Raw genomic sequence first — 10,000 nt, forward strand, 5'->3', positions numbered from 1 at the left:
AATGCTTCAGTAGGCGTATACTCTACATTTACTGATTATTCAAATCCTAAAATTCGGATGCTCTAGTGGAAAACCCTGCACGCACACGCACATCTTTCATCTTTGGGTATCTACTTCGTGCCAGTATGCCATATAGTCGCCTAGCATATAGTCGTCCATATCGCCAAGTACGTATTACTACTGATCAACTGTACATACCACTGTCCCTATCTATGATCAACTGTCCCTACAACTTATCACCTGTCCCTATCCCTGATCAACTGTTCCTAGCACTGATCACCTGTCCTAAGCACCGTTCAATTGTCCCTAGCACTGATCAACTGTCCCTTGCACTGATCAATTGTCCCTAGCACTGATCACCTGTCCTTAGCACTGATCAATTGTCCCTAACACGGATCAACTGTCCCCAGATATGATCTACTGTCCCTAACTATGATCAACTATCCCTAGCTATGATCATATCCCCCCAGCCATGATCAACTGTCCCTAGCCATAATCAACTGTCCCTAGCACTGATCAACTGTCCCTGGCACTGATCAATTGTCCCTAGCACTGATCACCTGTCCTTAGCACTGATCAATTGTCCCTAACACGGATCTACTGTCCCTAACTATGATCAACTATCTCTAGCTATGATCATATCCCCCTAGCCATGATCAACTGTCCCTATCCATAATCAATTGTCCAGAACACTGATCAACTGTCTCTAGCTATGATCGACTGTCCCAAGCTATGATCAACTGTCCCTGGCTATAATTATCTCTCCTTAGCTGTGACCAGCTGTCTCTACCACTCATCATCTGTCCCTACCACTGATCATCTGTTCCTAGCACTTATCAACTCTCCTTCGCACTGATCAACTGTCACTAGCACTGTTCAATTGTCCCTAGCACTAAGCAATTGGCCCTAGCACGGATCACCTGTCCTTAGCACTGATCAACTGTCCCTATAGCACTGATCAATTGGCCTTAGCACGGATCAACTGTCCCTAGCGCAGATAAACTGTCCCCAGCACTGTTCAACTGTCCCTAGCACTGACCACTTTTCTTTAGCAACGAGCGACTGTCGCTAGCACTAATCAACTGTCCCTACTTATGTCCAAATGTCCCTTAGCCACTGATCAACTGTCCCTAGCACTTATCAACCGTCCGTAACACTGATCAACTGTCCCTAGTAATGATCGACTGTCCCCAGCTATGATCAACTGTACCTTGCTATGATCATCTCTCCCTAGCCATAATAAACCGTCCCTAGCCATGATCGACTGTCCGTAACACTGATCGACTGTCCCTAGCTATGATCGACTGTCCCCAGCTATGATCAACTGTCCCTAGCTATTATCATCTCTCCCTAGCCATGATCAACTGTCCCTAGCACTTATCAACTGTCCTTAATACTGATCACCTGTCCCTAGCTATGATCGTCTGTCCCTAACTTTGATTAACTGTCCCTAGCTATGATCATCTCCCCCTAGCCATGATCAACTGTCCCTAGCCATGATCAACTGTCCGTAACACTGATCAACTGTCCCTAACTATGATCAACTGTCCTTAGCTATTACCATCTCTCCCTAGCCATGATCAACTGTCCCTAGCACTTATCAACTGTCCTTAATACTGATCACCTGTCCCTAGCTATGATCGTCTGTCCCTAACTTTGATTAACTGTCCCTAGCTATGATCATCTCCCCCTAGCCATGATCAACTGTCCGTAACACTGATCAACTGTCCCTAGTTATGATCTACTGTCCCCAGCTATGATCACCTGTCCCTAGCTATGATCCTAGCCATAATGAACTGTCCCTAGCCATGATCTACTGTCCATAACACTGATCAACTGTCCCTAGCTATGGTCGACTGTCCCTAGCTATGATCATCTCTCCCTAGCCATGACCAACTGTCCCTAGCACTTATCAACTGTCGTTAATACTGATCAACTGTCCCTAGCTATGATCTTCTGTCCCTAACTATGATCAACTGTCCCTAGCTATGATCATCTTCCCCTAGCCATGATCAACTGTCCCTAGCCATAATCAACTGTCCGTAACACTGATCAACTGTCCCTAGTTATGATCTACTGTCCCAAGCTATGATCAACTGTCCCTAGCTATGATCATCTCTCCCTAACCATGATCAAATGTCCCCAGCACTTATCATCTCTTCCTAGCCATGATCAACTGTCCGTAACTCTGACCAACTGTCGCAGCTATGATCGACTGTCCCTAGCAATGATCAACTGTCCCTAGCCATGATTATCTCTCCCTAGCCATGATCATCTGTCCCTAGCTATGACCAACTGTCCCTACCACTGATGAACTGTCCCTACCACTGTTCCTAGCACTTATCAACTGTCCCAAGCACTGATCAACCGTTCCTAGCAGTGATCAACTGACCCTAGCACTCATCACCTGTTCCTAGCACTGATCAACTGTTCTTACTGAGTTTTCCTATTGGTGAGAGTGACGTTTTTGTTTCTTTTGAAATACAGTTAGGGAAATTTGCACTTATAGTTAAAACTCTCCTGTTGGTCTCAAAACAATCGCAATTTACAATATTGGAGGTATTACTTTCGGGTAATGTCGGCAATGGAGTCACAAAAGGAGGCAGAAAACAACAAAACGAACACGACTTAGACGAGTTTAGTGAATGTATTTTGCAACAGAAATCAGAAAATACAACAATTAAAACAAAGATGATCATAGCTAGGGACAGTTTATCATAGCTGGGGACAGTCGATCATAGCTAGGGACAATTGATCAGTGTAACGGATAGTTGATCAGTGGTAGGGACAGTTGATCAGTGGCTAAGGGACAGTTGGTCATAAGTAGAGACAATGGATTAGTGCTAGGGACAGTTGACATGGCTAGGGAGAGATGATCATAGCTAGGGACATTTGATCATAATTAGGGACAGTTGATCAGTGTTACGGGCAGTTGATAAGTGCTGGGGACATTTAATCATGGTTAGGGGGAGATGATCATAGTTAGGGACAGTTAATCATAGTCAGGGATAGTAGATCATAGCTAGGGACAGTTGATCATAGCTCAGGACAGTTGATCAGTGTTAGGGACAGTTGATATGGCTAGGGAGAGATGATCATAGCTAAGGACAGTTGATCATAGTTAGGGACAGTAGATCATAACTAGGGACAGTTGATCAGTGTTACGGACTGTTGATAAGTGTTGGGGACATTTGATCATGGTTAGGGAGAGATGATCATAGATAGGGACAGTTGATCATAGCTGGGGACAGTCGATCATAACTAGGGACAGTTGATCATGGCAAGGGAGAGATGATCATAGCTAGGGACAGTTGATCATAGTTAGGGAAAGAAGATCATAGGTAGGGACAGTTGATCATGGCTAGGGGGAGATGATAATATCTAGGGACAGTTGATCATAGTTAGGGACAGTAGATCATAGCTAGGGACAATTGATCCGTGTTAGGGACAATTGATCAGTGCTAAGGACAGTTGATCATAGCTTGGGACAGTCGATCATAGCTAGGGACAGTTGATCAGTGCTAAGGACAGGTGATCAGTGCTAGGGACAGTTGATTATGGCTAGGGACAGTTGATCATGGCTAGGGACAGTTGATCATAGCTAGGGACAGTAGATCATATCTGGGGACAGTTGATCCGTGTTAGGGACAATTGATCAGTGCTAAGGACAGGTGATCAGTGCTAGGGACAGTTGATCAGTGCTAGGGACAATTGAACAGTGCTTAGGACAGGTGATCAGTGCAAGGAACAGTTGATCAGGGATAGGGACAGGTGATAAGTGGTAGGGATAGTTGATCATAGATAGGGACAGTGGTATGTACAGTTGATCAGTAGTCTTGGCGATATGGACGACTATGTGCTAGGCGACTATATGGCATACAGGCACGAAGTATATACCCATCTTTGTCTCGATCTGACCTTTTCCTACGGCTACTACCCAAGCCTCGCGCGTCAGGTGATATCACAGGCAACCCAGGCTACGGTCGAATCTCATATAGATTGTGCTAGCATAATTTCTGGCATAATTATTAATAAGTGAAGCTATGATCCTCGCAGTTATGAACGCAATTTTTGCAATTGCGTAAAGAAGACTGAAAAATTCAGGCCTTCAACGGGGTTTGAAGTGAGGTCACGGGTTCAAACCCCGTTAAAATCCTGAATTTTTTAGGCTTCTTTACGCAATTGCAAAATTGCTTTCATAACTGCGAGGATCATAGCTTCACTTGATTTCATATCCGCAGTTCATATATCATTTCATCGATTCTTCTTCTTCTTCTTCTTCTTCTTCTTCTTATTATTATTATTATTATTATAATAATTATTATTATTATTATTATTATTATTATTATTATTATTATTATTATTATTATTATTATTATTATTATTATTATTATTATTTGAATATGCGAAGAGAGCGTATTCATGTCATGGTGTCAATCATATTACCTTTATCAATAGCGTCTTAGATGATTCCACGTGGGTGGTATATGAAATGAATCATATATGAACTGCGGATATATGATATCCGCAGTTCATATATGATTCATTTCATATACCATTTCATCATTGATTCATTCTTCACGGGACCCTTAGAACCCACAAATGACCAGCTCCCAACGTCAGTGGCTTCATAGCTCAGTTGGTTAGAGCGTCGCACCGGAATCGCGAGGTCACGAGGTCATTTTTCAGGCTTCTCTACGCAATTGTAAAAATTGCGTTCATAACTGCGAAGATCATAGCTTCACTTGATTTCTGATTTGCATATGATTCATTTCATATACCATTTCATCATTATTAAGGTGGTAATCAGGCCTCACAGGCTTTGTGAGTCAACACCCACTTGGTAACGGCACTGTTTGGGGACTCCATCGCTATTTGTCAAAAACGTCAAAAGCACACCACAAAAAAGCCTTAAACAACCAAATACAAAAATAAATCAATTAAACACCGGTGAGATATCTTTGTCACGAAGATTTCCCAATGATCTCCTATCCAGGTACCAACCCTATCCCATAGGGCTTACTTAGGTGTAAACATCAAACTCTTCGTAATCCGAACGCAAAAACAACAACAAAATCGGATAATACGACAAAAGGTAAAAGAAAATTAATTTTTTAAAAATAATTACCACGCATTACCAGCTTACTGCACTACCCACATAAATGCAATGCGTGCAGGGATGGCGCAGTGGCGAGAGCACTGGGTTCGATTCCCAGACTCAACCATGATGTTTTGAAAGTCCTCCGTGTGCAATTTTGAGAACTTTCAAAACCTCTCGAGTGACCATAAATTAAGAAATTCACGAGCAAGTTCATACGAATTTTTACTTACTATATACTCAACAAAATCACTCCTTCCCTTCGTTTCCATAGCAACTTCCGTATTGCACTTTATGACCTCTTTTGCACTCAACAACAAAATGATTTATGCGTTCTTCATTGACCAATCAGAAACGCGATATTTTGTTAAGTCATGAAAGGTAAAGCATAAGCATCATTCAAAATTTTTAATTATCATTGCTCATCATCTTCAGAGCCAGCGATGCCGTGACTGTGATAGAGCCTTGAAAATACACCAGCTCTGTTCTCCAGTAACTTTGCAGGCTTGTCAAATTCCACTGCTCGTCCGTTTTCCAGAACTAAGATTCGATCATAATCAATGACAGTATTCAATCGATGCGCAATTGTGATGACTGTACAATCTTTAAATTTCGTACGGATTGTTTCTTGAATCAATTGATCCGTTTTGTGATCAACGTTCGCCGTTGCTTCATCCATGACGATGATTTTGTTCCTCTTCAGTAAAGCGCGAGCTAGACAAAACAGTTGCTTTTCTCCGACGCTGAAGTTTGCTCCACTTTCCTTAACCTCTTCGCTGAGTTGTCGTGGCAACGTTTCTACCATACACTTCAAACCCGCTTCTTCTAGGACACCCTAGAGCTCCGTGTCTTCGTACTCTTCAAAGGGATCCAAGTTCATACGAAGTGAAGCAGTAAATAGCACAGGATTCTGGGTAATGACTGCCATGGCTTGACGAGATCTTTGAATGTTAATATCAGATATATTGACACCATCAATGATGACGTCACCTGTCGGTTGAGGCATGCGAAAGAGAGCTGCAACCAATGACGATTTGCCTGCTCCTGTGCGACCAACGATTCCAATCTTCTCATGGCGGTCAATGGTAAAAGTCAAATCTTTAAGTATCTTTGGGCCACCTTCGTAGTAGACAAGTCCTAAATTATTGATAATTACTTGACCGTGTTGTGGCCAGGTATCAGGAGGTTGGTGATTAGTGTTGGATCCAGGTTCTTGATCTAAGTGGGTGTAAGTGATGATTCGTTCAACTGATGTCATGTAGTTCTCAGCTTCTGAACATTTTCTTATGGTATACTGCCATGTGTCGATACCGAGGTGCAAAACGTACACGATCGATAAGGCAGAGGTTCCTTAATTAAATGAAATCGGAAAATAGGTTAACATAAAAACTGGCTGATTTTCATAGTTCAGGATGCGATTATTAGAACTTGGAATTATATTTGAACTAAAACTTGAAGTTGTGGAGCGTAGTTAAACAATTTTTTGGGAGGAATTTTGAAAATTTTAAAGAGATCAGCTTTTTAAACAAATTACCTGAGTCCTTATTGGTCAAAATAGCAAGGAAAACCACACATATAGCAAAGAGAATGCAAATCATGTCAACTTGAGTTGTAAGCCATCTTGTTGTTGATATGATGGCAAACCACACCTTGTTGTGTGGGTCTTGGTATCTGACAAAAAAGAGCAGAACAGCTGTTTTAATATCCTTTAGTTAAAATAAATCGTCGTTAAGCAACAAAAACCAAGTCTTACAAGGCAACTTCATTCCTTTTCAGTATTAGGGACGGTGCCTACCAATTCAAAGATATTTTTGCCCCGGTTTATGATCATTCAGGAAATGTAGATCTGAAGAAATGTTATTGAAATCCAAAAAGAAAATTGGGAGTAACCACACATTTTTCAAAGATAACTCATTAATAATATTTGCAAAAAGCTTTAAAATACAAAGCAATGTATGGCGTTCTCTCTCAAACTGAAGTTAAAATATCTCTCAAAAATGCATGGTTACCCCCAATTTTCTTTTTGAATACCAAGAGTACTTACTAAGATCTACTTTCTCCGGATAGTTTTAAACCGCGCAAAAATATCCCTGTATTAGTAAGCATCGGCGATAGGAAATCCGAGTATCTGGAGATGAGCAGAACGTATGCGCAATAACAATAGTAGGCACCGTCCTTAAGAAGGACCATTTACAAATAGAATGAGGACAACATCAGTTTGAGTCCTGTCCGAGACAGACCCAAATTCCCTAGGATCAAGCCAACAGACCCTTGTTAACGGTAAGATTTGCTTTGTTGTCACACGTTTCGTTTCCGGAAAGGAAAGGGGTGAAGAAGAGATCTTCGTTGCGCTTTTCTATGCGTGGCACTCGTCAGTTAATGTTCGTTTGGGATGCCAATCATAAAGTAGGGCTTTGAAGTTGATTTAACTGCATTAAAGATGGAGTTGATAACGTCACTCCTAATAAGAGTCGACGAGACACATCTCACCTCAAATATGTCTACGACCTTGACAATGCATTGATAGAGGTTGTACTTCTTCTATTAACCTTTAGTTTATTTCCAGTTTTGGCCTCACGCTCAAATTTCAACAGAAAACAACATGGAGGAGGCCTAAAGAGATGCATCGCTTGTGAAGTGATACAACATCCAGCCATCCGATTTACAACTATAGACCGAAAGATCTGTACATGGTTTTCTTCGTACAACGGAAAAGCTGAGGAGACAGTGCGGCCTGGCAGTGGTTAGGACGCTTGCCTTGAGATCCGGAGTTCGCGGGTTTAAGACTCGATCTGACCACTGGTTGAACTTGTTCCTGGTAGTCCCTGGTTCAAGTTGTTGGTGGCGCTTGTAAATAGCCAACTGTTTTGCGTCTGGCTAGTTGGCATTCTTTACAGTAGCTTTTGTCGTTGTTGTGTTCTCTAGTAATTGTTTCGTTGATTGTGTTTCATTGCCGTGCCCTGAAAGGCCCCTATGGGGAGCCATCAATTAAGTATGTATCGTATCGTATCGTATCGTATCGTATTCGTATTGTACAAACATAACTTTCTTCAAAATAATTCTTATCTTGAGCAAATCCCATGAAGTTGGAAAAACTGAAATTTAAAACTTTAAACACATACCTGTACAATGCTTCGAGAAATCTTTTCTCTTTCTTGAAGGCCCGAATATGTACCAATCCTTCCAAAGTCTCGCCAAAATGAGACAGTACTGGACTCCTGTTTACTGCTTCCATTCGCCTCAGATCCCGTGCAGACCTGAGGTAGTAACGCGCCATTAAAAGAAAAACCACCACGGAGGTAATGGCCGGGATGGTAACCCAGGGATTTAAAACAGACGGAAGAACAAGTGCCCCGGAGGCATACAGACTATTTAAGAGAGCGTCCAGAAAGGCATAAGGTAATAACTCGTCCATGATGCCAATATCTCTTGAAAATCTGTTTAATATTCGTCCAACTGGGTTGGTGTCGAAGAAAAGAACAGGAGCTCTCAATACGGCTGTCAGCATGGAGTGATGAAGATTCTTCGAAGACGTCACCAAAGCATTTAATGTCACGGCTGCCCTGAAGAATGATAAGAAAAAGGCTGCAGCGCCTATGCCACCAAAAATATATAAATTCTTGGTTTGAAACTGTGGGTCATGTGATCGAGACGACAATTTAAGAAGCCACCAATCAGGAAGTATCAGGAATCCTTTGAGAAAAAAGTAAAGAAGAGATAGCGCAATTAGTAAAGATATTATCAGTCAAAGACCAGTCTCAGAGCAGTGCTTTGTTTTGTTTTGTCATCGGATCCCCAAAATCGAGCGAATGAGTCTTTTTTTTTTTCTGCTTGCAGGGCTCTTTACATGCATGAGGGAAAAAATATCTTAGAGGCGCATCATTTAACCTTTTAAGGCCCGAGGGGGTCGCCATTGACCAGTAAAATCCCTGGGGCTATAATCTATATTAAGTGACCACTGTATGGCTGCCCATATGTAGCAATATTTAATCCTCCATGAAACAGGTTTAATTTAAACCGATTTAACTGTAAATTTAAACCTTGAGGCAAATTTCGTTTAACCTTTCTCTTCAAACTAATTTGACTTGAACTTTCTTTACCTGTAAAAGTCATTTAAACCTTTGAAATTCATTTAAACCTTTTGAAATTCATTTAAACCTTTGAAATTCATTTAAACCTTTAAAATTCATTTAAACCTTTGAAATTCATTTAATCTTTTTAAAATTCATTTAAACCTCTTAAATTCATTTAAGCCTTTTAAAATTTATTTAAACCTTTGAAAGTCATTTAAACCTTTGAAATTCATTTAAACCTTTTGAAATTCATTTAAACCTTTTGAAATTCATTTAAACCTTTGACATTCATTTAAATCTTTTAAATCGTCTGGCGTTAGACAGAGTGAAATCCATAAGTGGGCACTAGGAGATAGTTGGATTAAGCACCATTATCCTGAAACTAAACGAGCGCGAGGGCCGTGTACTGGGGAATATGGTGGTGGCAGTAGGGCCCCGGCGCATCGAGTTCCGTACAAAAACGACCGAGGGCCAATATTCCCCAAACCGGTCCCGAGCAAGTGAGGTTAGTGAGTTCTTTATGATGTGGTGGCATCGTTTATTTGAGCGATCGGACACTTCCGGTCGTTTAAGTCAGATTAATTTCCCGCGCGTTGTTAAACTGAAGATGTGAAGTAATACCCCAATTTTTTAGTGTAAAATCAATTCGGAATCACTAGTTGCTGAGCATCGCAGAAATGAGTCGAACGATTTATCACACGAGTTTTAAAAGGTTTATGAGATTTAGTCAAAAGCACATACCGTTTAAAATGTCCATAACAATTGATCTTAAATCATGGAATAAACAGATATTGAAAATGCTAAGTGTGGTTTTACCACGCACCGGTGG

The 10,000-nt window shown here is 41.1% G+C and overlaps 1 long non-coding RNA gene and 1 pseudogene across 1 annotated transcript in view; both read right to left on the reverse strand.

Annotated features, from left to right (window-relative positions):
* Positions 1 to 123, reverse strand: part of LOC138058874 (uncharacterized) — a 2,221-nt gene extending 2,098 nt beyond the window's left edge. Inside the window, exon 1 of the long non-coding RNA XR_011134108.1 lies at positions 1 to 123. This exon is cut by the window's left edge and continues 213 nt beyond it. This is a non-coding gene — a long non-coding RNA (uncharacterized lncRNA).
* A 5,390-nt stretch (positions 124 to 5,513) lies between these two features.
* The window catches only part of LOC138059924 (ATP-binding cassette subfamily C member 4-like), a 10,319-nt pseudogene continuing 5,832 nt past the window's right edge, over positions 5,514 to 10,000 (reverse strand).

This window comes from Montipora capricornis, chromosome 8 (genome assembly GCF_036669925.1).
Source record: "Montipora capricornis isolate CH-2021 chromosome 8, ASM3666992v2, whole genome shotgun sequence".
Lineage (NCBI taxonomy): Eukaryota > Metazoa > Cnidaria > Anthozoa > Scleractinia > Acroporidae > Montipora > Montipora capricornis.